A 21,961-nucleotide genomic window follows, 5' to 3' on the forward strand; every position below is an offset into this window, starting at 1 on the left:
TATTAACTACCATTTTCATCAGAAGTAACCATTCTTCAAGTCCCCAGGGTTATGGAGCACCACAGAGAAATGGAAAATTGTTACTCCTGGTCACCAAGTATGGGTTTAAGCTGTGGATAAAGAATCACATCTTTCACCGAGGGCATCAGTGGGACCTAAGCCAGTGTTAATCAGACTCAAATGGAAAGGAGGCCATTGATGCATGCATTAGGATCCCCATGGACCACATATTGACTTGGTTTTAAAATATCATCTTCTTTATGCCTTATTATATTTTCATTTATTTTGTTGAATATTATCCAGTTACATTTTCATTTGATTGGGCCTCGTGGGGACGTATTGTGACATCCTTTGACCTAAGCCGTGAGTCAAACAGATCAAACCTTTTAGGTGTAGCCTAGAGATATTGGGGACATCACAGAAGCCCATGGCTTCCCAATCTTGACATTACCAATTCTGGATAAACAAACTAGAGGGAGCTAATAAGGATCATTTTGGAAAATGGTACTAATCATGATAATAATAATAATGATCATTTATATCATTCTTTGCAAAGCCCTTTAAAAGTTTACCTATTTTTATTTCCACAATAACCCTGGGAGGTAGGTGCTATTAGTAACCCCATTTTACTCATGAGGAAACTGAGTCACAGAGAATAAAGTGACTTGTTTGGGGTTACATAGCTAGGAAGCGTCTGGGCTCAGGTCTGAATTCAGGACTTCTCCACTCGTGGTCTAGCACACTATATACTTTCCATCTAGTTTTGGCACATATATGTGAATAAGAGAGGCATCACAGTTTAGTTAGTAATTAATTGTGTGTGTTTGTGTGCCTATGAATAAATGTATTGGGAGGTAAGTTGCACATAGACACATTTCAAGATAGATGGCAGAGACTGGGCCAGATGGAAAAAATCCTTCCTCCTATATTTGAAGGAAAGTCATAGGAGCTCTCAGAGTGAAGAATGTTGGAAGCTCCGGGGCCCATCTGATTTCCCTGGCATAGCAAATGCCTTTAGCCTCCCAGAGTTTTGTGGGACTCCAAGGGCTGTGGCTTGCCTGTGGTCACACAGCCAGTGAGTGGTAGAGGTGGGCCTGGACCCCAGGCCTTTCCAACTTTGAAGGCTTTCCCCATTAGCTCATGGCACCCCATTCACAGCAGAAGCAAAGAGAAAAATAAGATACGCTGCAAAACTGCACATTAAAAGTAGGGACAGCAGCAGAAATGGCAAGAATGGAGCTGGGGAGGGGAAGGGGGAACAACAGTAGCAGCAGCATCTCCCAGAATTCAGCAGTGTATCCACCGGTAGCAGGAGCAGGAGTAACAACACAACACAATTGTAGCAATACCATGGGGCATGTTTATAACCCTTTGCAAACTTTCCCTGTGCTTTCACACACTTGGACTTTACAATCATCCTGGAAAGTTGGTTCTCAAAGTTCTTTGTCCCCACTTTTCAAGGAAGGAAACTTGATTTGTTTATTTTTTACTTTACCAGTACGCAAATTGTTACTCTGCATCATTAATTATTTGTGTTTAAATGACATCATACTAATAACTAGCATTTCAGTGCCTCTTTTTTCAGAGATATTAACTCACTTAACCACAAGCCTGAGAGGTGGGTGCTATTATTAAGCCTATTTTATTAAGATGAAACTGAGGCAAAGAGAAATTAAGTGACTTGCCCAGGACCACACAGGTAGGGACCATGTGAGCTAGGATTTGAACTCAATGTCTTCTTTTTCATATTAAAAATGAATTTTTTATATCAATGCAATTTTAATAATCCTTTTCTGACTCAATGGCTTCTTGATTGCAAGTCCCATGCTCTACCCATTGAACCACCTAGCTACCATTGTGACAGAAAATGCAATAATCCACTAACATGTAGCTCTATTGTTTTAGGAAGTCTCATGAAATAGGATTCATGGATCTCTTGATTTCAGTTTAGGGAGAACAGGTGACTATAAGAAGTAATAGCAATGAATCTAGAGGGAATATTATGCTGAATGTCACTTAAATACTTCTTTACCTACATTTTGAGGGTTCTAGGGAAAATGGTCCTTTATGCTTCTTCTCAAAACAGGCCCCCACATAAAGAGGCTTTGAAAATGATGAAGGTAGTTTTCTCTCTGTGTCTTGGGAAAACATAGACACAAAGGCATGGGTCAGGGGAGGGTTCAGAGTTATTTCAATACCAGCTGATAATTCCTTCCTTCCTTCCTTCCTTCCTTCCTTCCTTCCTTCCTTCCTTCCTTCCTTCCTTCCTTCCTTCCTTCCTTCCTTCCTTCCTTCCTTCCTTCCTTCCTTCCTTCCTTCCTTCCTTCCTTCCTTCCTTCCTTCCTTCCTTCCTTCCTTCCTTCCTTCCTTCCTTCCTTCCTTCCTTCCTTCCTTCCTTCCTTCCTTCCTTCCTTCCTTCCTTCCTTCCTTCCAGAGATGCTTCTGAAAATAAAGGCTATTCCAGATGGACTATGTCAAAGACACAAAAACTAAGCAGCACTGTTTCCTTTCTCTCTCTCTCTCTCTCTCTCTCTCTCTCTCTCTCTCTCTCTCTCTCTCTCTCTCTCTCTCTCTCTCTCCACATAACACACACACACACACACACCACCCACCAGAGCAGTCACAGACCCAGATTTGAAACTTGGAGAACAACTCTGGGGTTAATGGGCTTAGACTCATTTGAAGAATCAAGAGCACTAATTGGAAAATTCAGTTTCTCGGAAAAAGCTGTGTATTGAAATAGTTGTGATTCGCTAGGCATCTCACCTGACAAATACAATGATAAAAATGATAATCAGGTGTCACTGGCAGAGAACAGCACCATCTTGTCCCCTCCCTCATCAAGGGAGTTCACAGCTTGTTTAGTTAGACATTTCATTTCTTGGTATTCTGTCCTTTGGCCATTTCTTTTTTCAGTTGATTTGACAAGAGGGTATGGGTGAAAAGAAAGTGAACTCCAAGTCAGTCAATTAGTCTTAATACTTTGTAATTCTGGTCACAAAAGAGGAGGAGAGCCTACTAAAAGAGGAATTTGCTCTCATTGGCTCAGTGAAGGGTTTCAAGTGATCTGTGGATTTCTTTTATCCACATCCATGGCCACAGACTGTTGAGAATGATCACCAGCATCTCATGATGCTGGGTCAGGAGCAATGTCTTCTTGAATGGAGAGTGGAAATAATATGAAATCAGGAATACAAAGGCCGATGGAAGTGGCATTGTCTAAGCAGTGGATTTTGCATCTCTTTTAATGGTAGAGTTGCAAATGGCAACAGACCATGAAAGCAGTTGCCATAGGAACCAACCAACAGGCAGTCTGTGTGTTATCAGTCCAAAAAGGACAAGGGAAGAGGAAGTTATGGGTCCATCTCTTTTAGCCAAATTCATGAGCAGAGGGAATAACTCAGTGTGTAGGACTTGGCAAGGATGCCAATATGTGCCCTAGTAAGTATATGGTCCATAGCCTGTGTGTCTATCATGGTTACTGTATTCATCAGTTTTTAGGAGAAAACCATGCAGATTTTATCCCCTACATTGGCTCCAGCATAACTCAAGTGAAAAGAGAAATATATACTCATGACTGGGCCCAACATATTGCCTAAAGAAATATCTGTTTGTTAATTTATAGTTTGATGATCCAAAGGAGACCTCAACTTAGAGGATGACTGACTTTGTAGCTTAGCAATTCTCTTGAGCTTTCTCAGGAAAGATTTTGCTCCATCAGTAAAATATTTATTATCCTGACTAAGAATTTGATGGGACCACCAGTGGCCACTGCTGTCCCTTAGAAAGAAAATAATCACTTTCATCCTGAAATTCTCCTAAATGTGTTACTAATCTTCATATTAAATCTCTATTTATTATTCAGGATGATGGACAGTTTAGCTTTCCATCTGTGCAAATTAATTAACAGTTAACTATACTAACCCAGATTTGATTATTCTAAGTAGAATTATTTTTATTAAACTCCTGTCTTGGCAAAAAGGGTAAGGAGCTCCCTTGTGTTTGTTTGTTGCCTATCATGAGCAAGTGGACAAGTCAGGATTCACATGACTTTTCCATAGAACTCCTGAATTTGCAACAAGTATACACTTGGATTCTTCTATGAATATGTGGTCTCATTGATTTGGAGTCTCCTTTTTGAGTCCCAAAGTAACCTATCTATGGTTTCTCATTCAGTGTCAACATGATTCACGTCCTGCTGTAAGTACCCATTAGATAGATAGACTGTAGATGTTCTTCTAGATATTTTAATGTTTCATGTATCCCAGGACTGCCCCCCACCCCTTTCTCTGTCTCTCACTCTGTCTCTTTCTCTCTTTGTCACTGTCTCTCTTCCTGTCTCCCTCCCTCCCCTCTTCTCTTTGTCCCTTCCCTCTCCTCTCCATCTCCCTTTCTCCCCTGAATATATGTCCAGTATCAGTTTATCACAAAGTTTGCCTTCCATGGTTTATGGTGTTTTATGATTCTCCTATCAGAAGACATAAAACAGAGAAAGTAACTACAAAGTACAGAGGTACTTCTCTAAGAAGATACAAGCCAGCCTCGATTGATGGAGGTTCCTTGCCTAGAAGACTAAGTCACAAGTCTGATACCTGAGAGCATTTTGAGGAAAGACCCAACTTCCTAGAAGCTCCTTCCAGTCAAAATTTCTTCCCTTTTATCTATGAGATCACTGAGACCTTTTATTAGTTGACATTTACATAGCATTTTGGATCTATACAGATTATCTAGTTGGAAACTCACAGTAACCCTTTAAGGTAGGTAATACAAATATTACAGATGAAGAAACTGAGGCTCAGAGAGATTAAATGACTTACCAAGGGGATTCAAATAATAAATTACTGCCTAATAATTGTTAATGGCAGACTTTAACTCAATGAACCATATGATCTAGAGTTGAAGGATCCGTAGAGATCATCTATTGGGCAGCTAGGTGGTACAATGGATAAAGTACCAAGACCTGGAGTCTAGAAGACCTGAGTTCAAATCTGGCCTCAGACACTTATAAACTATGTGACTCTGGGTAAGCCATTGAACCCCGATTGCCTCAGTTTCCTCATCTACAAAAAGAAATGGAGAAAGAAATGGGAAACCACTGTAGCATCTTTGCCAAATATGGGTCATGGAGAGTCAGACATGATTGAAATGACTGAACAACAGAGATCATCTAGTCCCACCCATTCATTTTACAGACAAGGAAATTAAGACTGAGAGTGGAAAAGCCCAAGTATTATTTACATTACATAAGTAGTAAATAGCATGTAGCTGCACAATGGAGCTATGCATGTTAGCATGGTTGTATGATCAGTTTAATTCTCTGTGAATGCTGGAGTTTGAATCTTATCTCTGTCACTTCCTATCTGTATGACCTAAAGCTATTTAATGTCTCTGGATCTCAGTTTCCTTATCAGTAAGGAAAGAATTCAGGGAGGGCTTTGAAATAACCCTTGAAGGCACATGACCTGACTCCTGAATAGCAGTAGAGATTCAAGAGGCAGAAATGAAGAGACAGACAATATACCCAGGAGAAGAGAGATGGGTTGTCAGGAATGGAGAATAATAGGCAGGCCATTTTGTCCAGAAAGCAGCCTATGGTGGGTGGGGGTGGGGCCCCCAGGGATTTGAATTAGCTCCTAAATAAACTAAGTGGTCAGCTCATGACCTATAATTCAATGACATCTTGTCCAATCTAAGTCTTGGCATCCTAGGCAGTTTTCTGAGAAATTTGGCAGTGGTGGCCTTGCAGAGTGGCCAAGCGACAGTTCAATAATTGCACAGCTAGTGTCAGAGATGGGATTTGAACCCAGATCTTCTTGACTTTTTATCCACCAGAAATAATTACTTATTAGAAAACCAAGTAATGGGTTGATTCAGAGGACTCTTGACTGTGTATGTGCCCCATGCAAACGTGAAATTCCAATTACAGAAAAAGCAATTTAGCTCCTAATTTAAAATAGGCCATGACCTTTAATTCCATCTGACAGCAGCTAAAACTTCCTTTTCACAAGAAAAGGAACAAAGTCACTTGATTTTCCTTGTTTTTCTAAATAGAATATAACATCAAAGAACCTCGAAACAGATTGTCAAAGGCTGTCATTTCTGTTTCCTTGGCAGATCTTAATTTCAGTGGCTTTAAGGAAAAGCTCCAGGGTAACTGAGTTCAGCCCACTGGCTTGGCTTTCAGATTAGAGCCTGAGAGCATCAATATTGAGTGCTTTGTCCTTCCAAAGAAACTATACCATGAAACAACAACCAAAATCAATCCTGGCATCTCATTTGCAAAACTCCACCTCTCCAATTAAAGAATTGGGTTCAATGAAGCCATGTGGTGCTGATTAATGGACTGATAGATCTCAAAGCACAATTAAAACCTTATATTCCTCCCAGAATCCTTGATCTTTAGCTGGTAGGTCATCTCCTTAGATCTATTCATCATGGTATCTCTGTAGAACATCCCATATAGGACTACATTTTTATAACTGGATATAAGGAAATCTAGAAGCATTCTTCTTTTGAGTTACAAGGATGGAGAACAACAAAAAATAAGTGCTAAATCTGCCCACACAAGGAGATACCAGTACTCTGGGATCTGAGGATTAGTCTCAGTTGTCTCACTTTTGTTCTTTTATGGTTGAATACCATTCAGATATAACATGGTAAAATTGAAGAGCACTCTGGACCGGAAGTCTGGAAAACCTAGGATAGTCCTACCTAAGACACCTGCTACCTGTGTGATCTTGGGCGAGTCAATTAACCTCTCCAGGCATCAAGTTTTCTCATCAGTAATACAGGGATAAATAATACTTTTAGATCTTATATCACAGAGATATAGTGAGAAGCAAAAGAGACGTCTATGTAACAATAATAGTAGCTCAATTTTATATGCTGCTTTAAGGTTTGCAAAGATCTTTAAAAATATTCAATCATTTGTTCCTCACAAAAACTCTGGGAAGTAGGAGCTTTTATTACCCCCACTTTACAGATGAGAAGTTAAGTGACTTTCCCAGGATCACACAGTTAGTAAGTGTCTAAAGTATGATTTGAACTCAGATCTTCTTTATTCTAAGGAAAGTGCTCAGTCCACTGAACCACCTTGCTGCCTAAAATGTTATGAATATGATGATGTCTCTGTTAGTATTTTCTTTCTTTGATGGGCTGACATATCACTCCGTTGCCATTGTTCCTTATTCAGTGGCCTATTTTTCAGGTCAATCAAATGACAGTGGGTTTTTCAAAAAATATTTGAACAAAAATATTGGGCTGTAAACTCATCTTCTCCAGGCTAACCCCAAACCACTTGCTGTTTTCCTTCTGCTCCCATGTGGTTTGGGTGATAATACAGTCACTGCAGATGACTTCCCTCCTTTGAGTTAGTGCATTGGGTGACCAGGAGTCTTTCTTCCATCAGAATGCAAAGTGCTCAGAGCATAAAAGGTAGCATGGAAGGGTAGATGGCTTGCTGTTTGATAAACCCAAAGATTCCAGCTTTTGGAATAAGAATAACTGAGAAAAACTGCTGGGAAAATTGGAAAATAGTATGGGAAAAGTTAGATCTGGATCAACATCTCACACCTTATACCAAGAGAAATTCAAAATGGGTAAATGACTTATTATAAAGAGTGAAATTGGGGGCAGCTGGGTAGCTCAGTGGGTTGAGATCCAGGCCTAGAGATGGGATGTCCTGGGTTCAACTCTGGCCTCAGACACTTCCCAGCTGTATGACCCTGGGCAAGTCACTTGACCCATTGCCTAGCTCTTACCACTCTTCTGCCTTGGAGCCATTATACAGTACTGATTCCAAGATAGAAGGTAAGGGTTTTAAGAAAAAAAAAGAGTGAAATCATAAATAAATCAAATGAGCATAGGATACCATACCTGTCAGATCTGTGGGAAAGGAAGGAATTTAATACCAAGCAAGAGACAGAGAATATTACAAAATATAAAATGAATGACTTTTAATATATCGAATTAAAAAGGTTTTGTACAAACAAAACCAATGCGACCAAAATTAGGAGGAAAGCAACAAAACGGGAGAACATTTTTATAACAAAACTCTCTGACAAAGGTTTAATCTCCCAAATATATAAGGAACTAAGTAAAATTTACAAAAAAATCAAGCTATTCCCCAATTGACAAATGGTCAAGGGAAATGAATAGGCAGTTTTCACATGAAGAAATCAGAAATATCAATAAAGCCATGAAAAAGTGTTCTAAATGCCTCATGAGTAGAGAAATGCAAATTAAAAAAAATAGAGGTACCACCTCACATCTAATAGACTGACCAATATGGCAGCAAAGGAAAGTGATAAAGGTTGGAGGAGATGTGGTAAAATTGGGACACTGCTGTGAAATTGTAAATTAATCCAACCATTCTGGAGGGCAATTTGGAATTATGCCCAAAGGGCTTTTAAAGACTGGCTGCCCTTTGATCCAGCCATACCATTGCTGCGGTTGTACCCCAAATAGATAATAAGTTAAAATACTTGCACAAAAAATTCATAGCTGTGCTCTTTGTGGTGGCAAAAAAATTGAAAAACGAGGGTTTATACCTCGATTGGGGAATGGCTGAACAAATTATGGTATCTTTTAGTGATGGAATACTATTATGCAGAAAGGATTGATGAACTGGAGGGATTCCATGTGAACTGGAAAGACCTCCATGAACTGATGCAGAGCAAAAGGAATAGAACCAGAACATTGTACACAGAGACTGATACACTGTAGCACAATCAAATGTAACCGACTCTGTTACTAGTAACAGTGCAGTGACCAAGGACAATGCCAAGGGATTTGTGGGAAAGAATGTATCCACCTCCGGAGAAAGAACTATAGGAGCAGAAACACAGAAGAACATAGGATTGGTGACATGGTTCGACAGGGATATGATTGGGGTTTTTGTATTAAAAGATCATTCTACTGAAAATATGAATAACATGGAAGTAGGTTTTGAACAATAATACATGTATAACCCAATGGAATTGCTTGTCACCTCTGGGAGGGAGGAGGGAAAGAACATAAATCATGTAACCATGGAAAAATGTTCTAAATAAAACTTAAAAAAAAAAAGGCTTGGGGGGCAGCTGGGTAGCTCAGTGGATTGAGAGCCAGGCCTAGAGATGGAAGTCCCTGGGTTCAAATATGACTTCAGACACTTCCTAGCTGTGTGACCTTGGGCAAGTCACTTGACCCCCATTGCCTAGTCCTTACCACTCTTCTGCCTTGGAGCCAATACACAGTATTAACTCCAAGATGGAAGGTAAGGGTTTTAATTAAAAAAATAAATAAATAAAAAGAAGGCTTGCTGGACTTATGAGGAGAGACCTGGGACAAAGCCCTGGCACTTCCCATTGAAAAGTCATGTGACTACCTGAGCCTCAGTTTCTTCATCTGTAAAGTGGGAAAATTTCCCATCATAATACCTTCCTCACTCAGTGGGAAATAAAGAAATAAAATGTGTGTAGTGCTTTGAAAATTATAGCAGCCAGAGCTCAGATTTCTAAAGAGCTTACTAAGTGTTTTTCCAATAATATCCCAGAAAAGTAGTTAAGACAATTATTGTCATGTTGAGGTGATAAAATGGAGGCTAAGACAAGTGTAGGCACCTGTTCATAGTTCCTGAGCTTGTTGGATTCCCATGCTGAGATTTGGACCTAAGTGGTCTGACTCCAAGTTTCAATTCTCCCTCTGTCATAGCCTGCCTTCTTTGGTCAGTTCATCCATCAACCAGTATTTATTCAATTAAAATAAGCAAGTATATCAGCAATTTTCTCCTAATGGGGTTGCCTGGGTAGGGCAAGTCTGGGTGGAGCTGATCATCTTTAGAGAATCATTAGCTTAGAAATGATCTTTGAGGTCATCCGGTCCAAGTCCCTCATTTTAAAGTTGAACAAATGAAGGCTAGAGAGGCTAAATGACTTACTTGCCCAGGGTCCCCCAGATAAAAAGTGTTTGAGGTGAGATTCAAACCCAGGTCTTCCTGACTCCAGCTTCACTGTCCTGTACTGCTTTCTCATCACTAGTTCTCCGGGCAGCCTGAGTGAGGATGTGGGCTATAGGTATGAAAGGGTTGAGAGCTTGTGGGTTGCTTTTAGAAAAAGGGAGAGGTACCAAAAAGCAGTTAATGAGGTGCCAATGCCAAAATCAGAAGGCAGCCGGACACTGTGCCTTGCTTCCCTTTGCTATTTAAGGTCTGCTTGACCTTGGGAGAATTATTTCCCATCTCTGACCTTCCCAGCCTGCCTAATGAGGAAGTGACATTCGATAACTGCTCAGGACCCTTCCAGATGTAAGTCACGTGGTCCTTAATTAAGTCAGACCCAGGGGCCTATGGGGGCATCTGTCTTCCAGCCAAGCCTTTTCCTCCAGCGTAGGTTGTTTGGGCTTTACATGGAGACTTGAACATTTCACTCTGGGAGGATGGAATGTGGCTTGGCTTTTCATGAAAACTGGAGCTATTTCTCATGTGCCTCTAGATTCTGGTCCAGTTACTTCAAACAACAGGGGCCCGTTGAGGCAGCTGTCATCGTCATCATGGCTGGCTCAGGTCCTGGAAAGGGAAAAATGTTGTTGCACTATTTATGTCTATTTTTTTTTTGGCATTTCCTAAAAATGACACAGAGGTGAAAACTCTCATGTTCTTTCGGCTCTTTTCCCCAGAGTGGAAGACTTTCGGTTGGTGTGTGTTTATGGGAGGGGGACAGCAGGAAGAGATGAGAGTGGGACGTTATTTAGGAAGACCCCTGCTTCTCTGGTATTTATAGGCTACCTTTCCAGGATAAAGGCAGCATTTCTGTTATCCACTTTCTTCAAGCAAACCACCAGTCTTGCTCTTTTGTCTCTCATCTGCAAATTCCATCTCCCACCTGTGTCTTTGTACTAGTTGCCTCTATCCTTCCTTGCCACAAAGCCTTCATTGAAAAAGTCCACCCCGGGGTGATCGTCCTTCCCTGATTCCTTTAGGACACACTGATGTTTTAGGTTTTCTGTAGAAATACTGTGAATACAACTGAGGCACTGAGGGAACTACATTGGAAAATTGCATTAACAGAAAGAAAACCCTAATATAATAATAAAAATATATAACCACCATGATAATCTTAACATAAATGGCTTCATATTCTTAGAGTTTCTTAGTTTTCAGAAGTTTTTCAATTCTTATTGTAGTGGATCCTGGAAATATTCCATAGGATAGGGGTGGGAGAACAATAAGGGAGCAGTTGAGCTCAGGCTTGGGGAGAAAAAGGGGGAAAAGTCTTACTTCCTGCCCCTAAAGCCAATATATACTCCTTGTGATGTAATCATCCAGTAATCCCTCTCCAGCACATCCTAGGAGGTTTCTCATTGGTCAATACCAACACAGAAAATGGACTAGAGTCTTCTTCCCAGGAGGTGGTGGATCTTCCGCATGCCAAGTCACTCCACCAGTGGCCTGGCCTTCCAACATGCCTTCTGCCTAGCTCATTGATTATGCCACCACCCAAGGGAGTTCTTATTTACAAATAAACAAAGAGCAGGTCTCCACTCAGCCAATTTTTTAGATCTATACAAAGCCAAGGAGGGCCCAATGTAGCTTTGGGGAGCATCAGCCCTACAGCCAAGTCACTGTTTGAGTTTCAAAATCAAAAAGATTTTTGGGAGGGCCCAAATTAACATGAACTTTGCACATTAGGAAGGGGCCAGGTTCTAATGAGCGTCATAAAGCAAACTGAAGTTTTTATATTTGATCCTGCAAGCAATAGGGAGCAGTGCAGTTTGTTGAATAGTGGAGTTGCCATGATTAGACTTGGGCTTTCTACTGATCACTTTGACAGTTGACTGGAGTGGGGAGAGATTTATGGCCAGGAGACCAGCCATAAGAACTGTCTTGGTAGATTGGGTGTAAGATGATGAAGACTTGCACCAAGGTGATGGCTATGTGAGTGGAGAGAAGAAGAGGGAGAGGGTGTATACAAGTATTTTGTCAAGGTAGAAGTGACAAGACTTGCCAACAAATTGGATATATCATATGAGGACACGTGTGGAGTTAGGAACAAACTGGAGTTCCAAGCCTTGGGGACCAGGAGGGAGAGGAAGGAAGACTTGGGGGAACCTAGAGGGAAGATAACAAGAACTGTTTTGTACAGAACATTAACAAGTAAAAGAGAGTCTCTAAAACTATGAATTAAGGAAGAAGTATTGTGAGCTACATCCATGGATGGAGCTTCAGTGCAAGAATTCCCTACATTGACAGAATCATCCATCCTGGACCAATGGATGGACCACAAAGTTTCTTGACTCGGTGGAACTCTATTCTTGCAGTTGGTTGATTCATTTTTGCCATGATCCTGTGATATGCTATGGGAAATTAAGCTAAAAATATTTGATCCTAGCAACTGTGAGAAAATAGCAAGACTAGTTTGATCAAATTCAGGAATTTGCAAAGAGATAAGCATAGAATTTTGGAACTGGAAGGGACCTTAGAGCTTATCTAATTCAACTCTCTCATTTCCTATTGAAAGAAACTGACAGCCCAGAGAAGGAAAATGAATTTGTATGAGGTCAGAAAGGATGCTAGATCTAGAGGTACAAGAGACTGGAGAGGTCACTGAATCCAGCCCCTTTATTTTAAACAAGAAGAAACTAAGGCCCAGGGAAGTTAAATGCCCAAGGTCATATGGACAGTAGGGGGCAATGCCATGATTTGAACCCATATTCTTTGAATCCAAATCCTGTTTCCTTTTTCTTTGGATCATACCTTTGTAGATGAGTAAACTGAGGCTCATAGAGTTGACTTTCTCCAATGTTCCATGACCATGAAAAAGTGGTATAATGACTAGAATTCAATCCCATCTCTCCTCAGGCCTTCTTTTGGGCCAAATGTTTCAGTTTCATTCATGTTGTGCTTGTGAGAGGCAGATTGGAATCAGAGAGACGTGCTTTGATGTCCTAGAGCATCTCTGATGCCGGACAAGGCCCTTAACTTTTCAGCAGCCCTACTAAGCTCTTTAAGATGGCGAGTTACCAAGAAGATGCTGGCATTGTGTTGGTGGAGGGAGTTTTCTCCATGGAAATGCCCTATCCCATTGAAACAAAGGCATGTTCTAAATACTCCCACTCCTCCCACCCCAGCAGGAAGTACCTGCCTCCGAATTGTTATGGGGCTCCAGTGAAAGTGTTTTCTGCAAACTTTGGAGCATTATATAAGCACAGCAAATATACAAGCACTATATTTATGTCAGCTGTTATTACTCATGGAGCTAATTAAACATTATGAACACAACCACAGCACATAAAGAAAAACAAAGTTGACTGCCAATCCTCCTCCCTCCGCACTGGGCCTTGATCGATATTCCTATCCCAAGATTTTCAGCTATTTGGGGCTGGCTGTTTGTGTGGCCCTTAGAACAGAAAACACCTGACTTCAGGAGTGAAAGAACGTGGGAGCTCGTGGGTTCTACCATGACATTTTGTTCAGTAATTGGAAGAACCGCACCTTGTAGGTGACGATAAAGTAGCAGGAGTCTATCGATACCATCTGATTTGTTTGAATTGGAAGCATCAGGAAAATTCATAGGTTCTTTACATAGTTTAAAAAATGTTCTTTATTCTTGGCTTTTATTTAAATCCATCCAATGAAAATGATAGGAAATTTGTCATGTCATAGCCTTGACGGTTCTGTGTTTGAGAAGCCTATCATTTCTGGGCTTGCTGGGAAGCTGAGCAGAAATGTCCCCCCATTCCCAAAGGTACCCCTGTGGTAGTGCTCAGCTGGGGCTGGAGCCAGAGTACTATCCTTGAGATGTGTGAGGAGCTTTGTAAAAAGAGCTCACTGTTTTGCCTTGCTTTTCTCCTCTATTACAAAAGACAGAATTGTCAGCCATCCTACGGAGAGAAAACTCAGCACCTGTGGCCCTCCCTCTAGTGTGGGTCTGTGTTTGACTGGCCAAGAGCTGGGACAGATTGGGTGACTTCAGATGTTGAACTGTGTGTGTTCCACCTCTTTGGCATTGACATGCCCCCCAGATCTGAGCTCTTCCTTCTCAGTCGGTATCTGCTTTCTGAGCCAGAACCTGGCCTACATGAGAGCAACTTAAAAAAAAAAAACCTGGCTGCACTATCTATTTATTCCTTTAATATTTCTGCTCTCTGGATGTAGATGAATGTTAGGGATGAGTTTTGCAAAAGAATTAAAAGGCAGACAGTCCAATGATGATAGCTCATCAGTCCAGAGTGTAGAGATGCCCTCTGTCTGCAGTATTACCTTGGGTGTTTGAAGCAGGGTTTTTCCAAGCAGAGAAATCAAACCCAATCACCATGAATTCGTTTCTTTCCTGACCCAAAATTTGCTGTTGGAATTGTCAAAGAAACATTTACTGTACTACATTGGCAATACAAAGGCCAGCTCTGATGAGGAAGTCACCTTATGATAATGATCTCTCTCTGTCTCTCTGTCTCTGTCTGTCTCTGTCTCTGTCTCTGTGTCTGTCTGTCTGTCTGTCTCTCTCTCATCACTCTCTCATCACTTATTTCCATACCAAGGAATCTCATGAGTGCCACTTGGCACAGAGCTGGGGTGGATTGTAGTAGGCCAGTGGAGAAAAGAAGATGCTGTTCCATATATAGAATTCCTTTTCACAGGTTTTCTGATACATTTTCTCACAATTGTTAGTTTGCTCCAGAAGCAAAGAGTAAGTTCCTTATGTCAGCGCCAGGCCATTTTCTCTTCCTCCCTTCTTCCTTCTCTCCCCCCTTCCCTGTAAGAATGTTTTCTCTGGCCCTTATTTTCCATTCTCCAAAAGAAGGGAATGGGCAAATGTCCTACAGAGTATCTGGTTATGATTCTCTGGATGAAAATGGAGTAAAAGGAAAAGTTAGTCCCTTCCTGCTTCAAATATATTTTCTTCACAGGATCCTGAAATATGCCTCCTTTCCTCAGGCTTTCTACTCCTCCTTTTCCCTCTCTTCCTGTTTTTCCTTTATGTCTTCCCCTTCCCTTCTCTCCTCCTCCCTTTCTTTCTCTCTCTACTCTCTCCTTTTTCCTAATTTCTCCCTTTGCCCTTCATTTTTCTTCTTGTTTGATGAATGCTGTTTTTTGAACTTTACTGTCATATCTCTGCAATCTCTCTCTGCAAGGCAATATCCCTTGAAACACAGGAGCCCAGCCAAACAGTACAATTGAGTACACTGCCAATGTCTGACAAGGTATGTCTTGTTCTTTACCTATAGTCTACCACCTCTCTTCCAACAGAGAGCATGTTCTATTCTCACTGCTTTCTCAGGTCTCACTTGTTCCCAGAAGAGGCCAAAGTTCTGAAGTTTTTCCGTCATTTTTTCCCATTATAATCATTGTGGACATTATTCTCTCAACCCTACTCATTTTCTTCTGTATCAGGTAATATACATCTTCTCAAACTTCTCTGAATTCTTCACATTTATTAGTGTACAAACATTCCATTTTTAAAAATTTAAATTTATTTATTACATTAAAATACTCAGGCAATTCCCTTCCTCATTCCCTTACCCTCATTAGAAAAGGCATCTTTGGACAAAAGGATCTCTATGTCTTTTTTCTGTTGAGCAGTTCTTTCTCTGGAGGTGCACATATGCAAGTCATTCCTCAAACAATATGTCGTTTTTCCTAACTTCATGTAGGTTGATGTTCCAGGGATCTTTATTTCTTATGATGCAGTAATATTCCATCACAATCATACGCCACAGCTTATTGTTGCATTTATGTGGTAATTGGTATGGATATTCCCCAGTGGAAGTGGTACCACTTTCCTTCCAATTCTTTGTCATTAAAAAAATCAATTCTTTCTACAAGGATGATAAATGTTCTGTCACCATTTTCTTGATAATGCTAGTAGGCATCTTTATGGTAATTCAGCTGCTTTCTGCCTATCCGCTCAGACAATAGTCATCTGCTCCCTCCATATCCAGCTTACTGATCTGGTGCCCAAGTCCCTTCACAGTTATACCAGTCGCTAGATTCTGCCAAGGATGCAGCTGTCTTTTCCTTACATCCTCTTCTTCCCACTATCCTTGTATCTACCCTCATGAAATTCCCAGAAAAGAAACTTATAGCCTTTGGGGCACTGGCAAGTGGGTGTTGTTAAGATTCTTCCCCAGACTTGAATCTGCTCCAGCTGCTGTCATTTTGGAGGGCCTTCTTTTCCACCCCTTTCCCCTTCTCTGCTGATTTGCCATCTTTTCCTTTTTCCAATATCAACCTCACAGTCATGCAGTGGTACTCAAGAGCATCTCTAGCTCAGTTCAGCTACACAGAATTCATTATATTCATTCTATCATTACAATTATGGCCTCCTTTTCTCTACCATTTTCCTTAAAGGCCAGCGATCCTTTTTTCCATGGATATTTTCTTATCTGGACAGTAAAACAAGGTGGTAGTCTGAACCCCACTAAATAAACATTAGGATATTGCTTAACAAGGGCTAGCAAACTCTTGGATTAGGGAAAGGGGAGGTACATTGTATGCTATAAACTTATAGATAAATACAAATGATGTCTCTAAATTGTAAATATCATTCTTGAGAGTAAACCTCAGGATTCAAGGGACATAAGCATTCCTGCAAAGAGAATGAGATTAGTTTATTTTTCCTTAACCCAATTTAGTCAGTCTTGATATGAAGCCATGTAGACTTTCCAACTTTGTTTTGATAGACTTTGAGAACTCTCTGTGTCTCTGTCTCTGTCTCTGTATCTCTCTCTATATATATACATATATATGTATATCTGTCTCTCTGTCTGTTTGTCTATATCTATCCATCTATCTATCTATCCATCTATCTATCTATCCATCTATCCATCTATCCATCTATCCATCTATCCATCTATCTATCTATCCATCCATCTATCCATCCATCTATCCATCTATCCATCTATCTATCCATCTATCTATCTATCTATCTATCTATCTATCTATCTATCTATCTATCTATCTATCTATCTATCTATCTATCTATCTATCTATCCATCCATCCATCCATCTATCCATCCATCCATCTATCTATCTATCTATCTATCTATCTATCTATCTATCTATCTATCTATCTATCTATCTATCTATGGAAAGGGAAGAAGGAGATATATGGGTATATATACGTGGGATGTTGACTGACCCTTCTATGAGGAAGGAAAAGGGAGGAGGAAGAATTTTATGGCTACCTCTTATCCATCAGGGAGAGCTCCCTCTCCTCTCCCCACAAGAGGCACAGGTCACCAGTTCTTTGTCTTCCAGCAAAAGGGAAAAAGGTAAACGAGAGAAGAGTGAGGGCTGTCTTTGAGCCCTGCCTGCCTTTTCTTTCCAGTTTTATCTAGTTCCATGTTAGATTCCTGGTCAGGGTTCTTTGCCCTAAGAGTCCCCTACAGCTTGTCAGAAAGGTCACTTGGGTCCTCAGGATGGCAGACTATTCCTCAGCCCTCTGGGTCAGTGTTGGTAACAGTAACATGTAAGCTCCTTGCCTAAAGTGAGTATTCTTTTTGTTTCTGGATTCCCAGTGTTTAGTATATGATGCTCTGTCCATCACAAACAATTATTAAATATTGGCCGAATTTAAGTGAAAGCAATACTGAATTTTGGTAACTTTGGGAACCCCAAAAAGCTGCTCCTCAGGCCAGTTCTCTGACTTATTGGTCTCATTTTCCTGAGAAAGATAGTGCCAATAGGAGCCAAGAGGCTAAAGGTCAAGTTATTATAGTTGCTATACCTCTAGCCCCATCCCCATAGTGATAGGTAGCATGGAAGGGGGATTGATTCATGGTTGGCCTTAGATAGTTAGACAGATGATTGGCCTCTTGGGTCAGGGAGCCCTAGCTCTAGGACATACTGACTCTGTCAATCTAGGCAAGTCATTAGATCTCTTCATATATCCAGTAACAACTTTTCAAGAGAAGGAACTTCAAATTCACTGCTAATCTGCACTTCTCGAGGAATTTCCCCAAAGGACTTCCCTGTACATTTGCGACCACCTAAGGAAGAAAAAAGAGGCAGCGGAGGAGAAAGAAAAGAGGGAGACCCCTGGAATGTTGTGACTTTTTGGAGAGAAGAAAGATCATGTATTAAAGAGGCTGCAGGCCATTGGGGATGGGGTAGTGGTGGTAGAGAGAAAAGATCATAAGCTCATAGACCCAGACCTGGAAAGTTCTTTCAAGGCTACTGAGTCCAGCTGCCTCATTTTACAGATGAGGACACTGCAGACCAGATTGGGGAAGGAATCTGCTCAAGTGTACATTGTTAGTAAGGGATAGAAGTAGGTTTTGAATTCCAGCCACTGATTTTAGAGTTGTGCCCTTTTCAGTGGGCCCTGCCACCTCCACGGGGGACAAAATAATGTTTTTGATATTTGTGACATTTTAGCATGTATGACCTAGTTTGATCCTTACAATAATAACCATGAAAGGCGCGTGGCTGCTGTTATCATCTCTGTTTGGGAGATTAGGAGACTTTGAAAGTCGTGTAACTTGCTTGGGTGGGCTTTGAGGCCATGTCTTCAGGATTCCAAGTCCTTTCCCCCTATATTCTGCTGTCACAAAAGCTATGGGCTTCTAGACTTTAGGGAAAAGCTGGAGTCAGTCTGGACAAACTGGTGTGGGCTTTTCAATGCTGTCCTGGTCATGAAACTGCCCTAAGACTTTCATCTTCATCTTTTCCATCCTTTTGCTTCTGTCTCTAAGGGAACAAGGCTGCTGTTATCGTTTTGGTAGGAGGAGAAGGGGCAAGGGCTGTGTGTGAATTTCCATCATTAGCAAAACCCTGTACTTATCTCCCCCTCCCCTGAAGGTTCCCAAAGATTTCTCTTTCCCTCCTTGCCTTTGATGACTGATCCTCATTAAAGAATACTCCGTCTGGATACAGCCGGCCAGGCAGATTTATAAAAATGACTTGAGCAAATAAGCCCGAGAGCCCTCCAGCAGTGGAAAAGTTTGACTTTTCATAAGGCATCCATGATAAATTCCCTTTCAGGTCTTGGTGTTTACACAGAATAGAGAAACAGAAAGATATTGTTTTTGAGCAGCGTTGGCAACCTGCAGAGGGTGGTTTTCTGAAGTGTTTTCCTCATCTCAGAAGTGAGTAGGGACAGGATCCTTTTTGGACACAACCTGGTGAGGCTTTGTGCTGACATCCCCAGAGGATTGCCAGGGATTGCCAAGAGCTCAGGGTCCCAGGGTCACTTCAGGTTTGATTCTGCCAGAGAGGAAAGTGTTTGCAAAAGGATCTCTTGTCTTCTGTTGGCTTACCAACTAAAGACTTTGTCTACCTGAAGAAGTGAATGCGTGTGTGCATGTCTGTGTGCTTACCCATCTCAGAAAGGAATTCCTTACGAACTTTCCAATAAAGGCACATTTTAATTCAGTTTGATTCGATTCGGCAAGCTCTTAGAATCATCAACCACGTCACAGATGGCAGGCAACATGGAATAATGGATAAAAAATTAAATAAAAACCCAACAACAAACAAACAAATCACCCTTAAAGCCATAAAGACCAAATTGAGTTTACATACTGCCTCTGAGTCACCTATTCTGGCTGTGTGACCCTGGGAAAGTCACTTTAACTTTCACTGTCTCAGGCAACTCAATAAGTGCTCTAGAGCAGAGCTTGATTGGTACTGGTAGAAGAAACCCTTCACCTTGAGCTCCCTACCAACAATGAATTCACATGATATGTCTGAACACTTTCACAAAGAAGCAGAGACAGATATGGAGATATTCTCTGTGTGTGTGTGTGCATGTGTGTTTATGTAGAGGGTCTTCCAGTTCTCATTCCATCAAACTTGCGCTTGAAGGCAGTATCCCCAGACAATGAATATCCTAAGACACTCTATAGCCCATCTTTCTTGAACAATTGACCATGAGCCCCTACTGATGTGTTTGCTTTTAATAGTCGGCCAGAAGACACAGTTTGCTCCAAACAAAGGTAGTTAATAAAATGGCATAGTAAAGAAAGAGGCAATTCAAAGCTTGGGTAGATTGACCTACAAATATACTTACCATCAGCAGAGTGGGCTTAGGTAGATACATACATAAAAGATGTTTCAGTGGAAAGAGGGCTCAATTTGAAGCCTGGAAGCCTGCAAATTCTACTTCTCACTTACTATGTATAAAACCTTGGAAAAGTAATGACCTTCTTTTAACTAGTTCCATATTTGTGAAAAAAGTAGCTAAGTTGTGCAGTGGTTAGATTGTCTAGCCTAGAGTTATCTAAGACACATCTTCCCAAGTTCAAATCTGGCCTCAGATATTTATTAGTTGTGTCACCCTGGGCAAGTTACTTAAACCTGCCTGCCTTAGTTTCTTCAACTGTAAAATGATCTGGAGAAGGAAAAGGCAAACCACTCCAGTATCATGGCCAAGAAAATCCCAGATAAGGTCACAGAATCAGACATGCCTAAATAACAAATATTTGTAAAATGTGGAGAATAGAGTAGATGGTTTTTGAGGTCCTTTCAAGCTCAAAACCACGATTCTCTGATCCCTTACCTACCATGGGAGAAAGTAAAGAGATCACTTTTCTCATAGTGGAGGAAAGTTCATGTATCTTTTTCTTCTGTTAAAATAATTTCTTGTTTTCCTTTGAGAGAAATCCAATCCCATTTAAGAAAGATATACTTATATATAAGTTTTATATATATATATATATAAATATATATAAGTTTTATATATATATATATATATAAGCTTGACTTTCATTAACTGTTCTTACTCCCACCGAAGAAGAAGGTTTGTTTTTTATCTTCTTTGAGCTGCTGGCAGATAATTCTCTTGAGCTATACTTCTCATTTAATCTAACCTTAGAAATGAAAATGATGCCATTCTGGCAGCCAGACCCTTGATACCTCCATAACTAGCAGGCAAATTTGGTTACCTGCAATGTAAGAAGCCAAGAGAACTAAGTAACTCATTGTACCCTTAGACCTTCACCATTCATCTAGGAAGAAGACCCTGCACTTGGAGAAGTCAAGACAGGTCTATGGCCTCATACAAAATATCATTTGAATAGAGAATGAAATCAGAGCAGGCCAGCATGTATGTGTGTGTGTGTGTGTGAAAGACACCCGCAAAAACCCAGCCAGAGTGTGTCGGATTACTGGAACATTTTGATTTTGTAGGAGAATTTGGCTGCTATTTTGAGGATGCCACCAAATAGGGTCTATTTATATTGATATAAATAAAAACCTATACTATACACAAGAGCAGTCTTTTCAAGAGCCAGGAATGGCTTTTTCTGCGGTATAATTCACAACTCCTGTTGCTTGCTTGAGCTCTATGTTCATGAATCTAGAGATGATTTATTGGGGTTGAAAATGGTTTCTTTCCTCATCCCTTAGATCGGCATCCCTGGAGTGGCAACAGGGAAGGGAGGGGCAGACATATTGAGAAAAGCGAACTTGGATTTTTCAGGGTTTCATTCCTTTTTCTTAAATTTATTGCTCATGATTGCTTTTAGAGCTTAAGTGAAAGTATCTTTAACACCTTCAATTCTTTTCTCTTTCTGGAATTATCTCCAAACCTGGAATCTAATTGTGGGTTTTAACACTTGAAAATACCTAGAGAGGAAAAAGCCCTTTAGGGCGGCCCTGGGATTTTTCCCTCTCTCCTCTTGGAAGGCTCTTTCTCAGTGATGACAAACCTTTTGGTTACCAGAGTGCCAGGCCCTGTCCCCACCCCATCTCCTAGACCAAGTGCTGTGCTGGCTCCCCAACCACAGACTGAGTGTTATGCTCTGGCCACCCCCCAAATTGAGTACCACATGCCCCATTCCCCCCTATCCCAGAGAGGGGAGGGAGGAAGTGCTCTCATTGGATTGCTGGGCAGAGGGGTGGGTGATGAGAGGTACATGTAGAGAGGGGTAGGAGAGGGCTATCCAGCTCTGCCAACTGTAAGCCATCCATCTTACCCCTTGTGTGCTGCTGGACAGAGGGGGTAGGGGCTGTGAAAAAAAAATGTTATCGGGTGCAGTAGAG

The 21,961-nt window shown here is 41.0% G+C and overlaps 1 protein-coding gene across 2 annotated transcripts in view; it reads left to right on the top strand.

Moving 5' to 3' along the window:
• The window catches only part of PRKG1 (protein kinase cGMP-dependent 1), a 1,271,158-nt gene that overhangs the window by 149,043 nt on the left and 1,100,154 nt on the right, over positions 1-21,961 (top strand). The gene's annotated exons all lie outside the window — the stretch shown is intronic.

The sequence above is a fragment of the Monodelphis domestica genome, chromosome 1, assembly GCF_027887165.1.
Source record: "Monodelphis domestica isolate mMonDom1 chromosome 1, mMonDom1.pri, whole genome shotgun sequence".
Lineage (NCBI taxonomy): Eukaryota > Metazoa > Chordata > Mammalia > Didelphimorphia > Didelphidae > Monodelphis > Monodelphis domestica.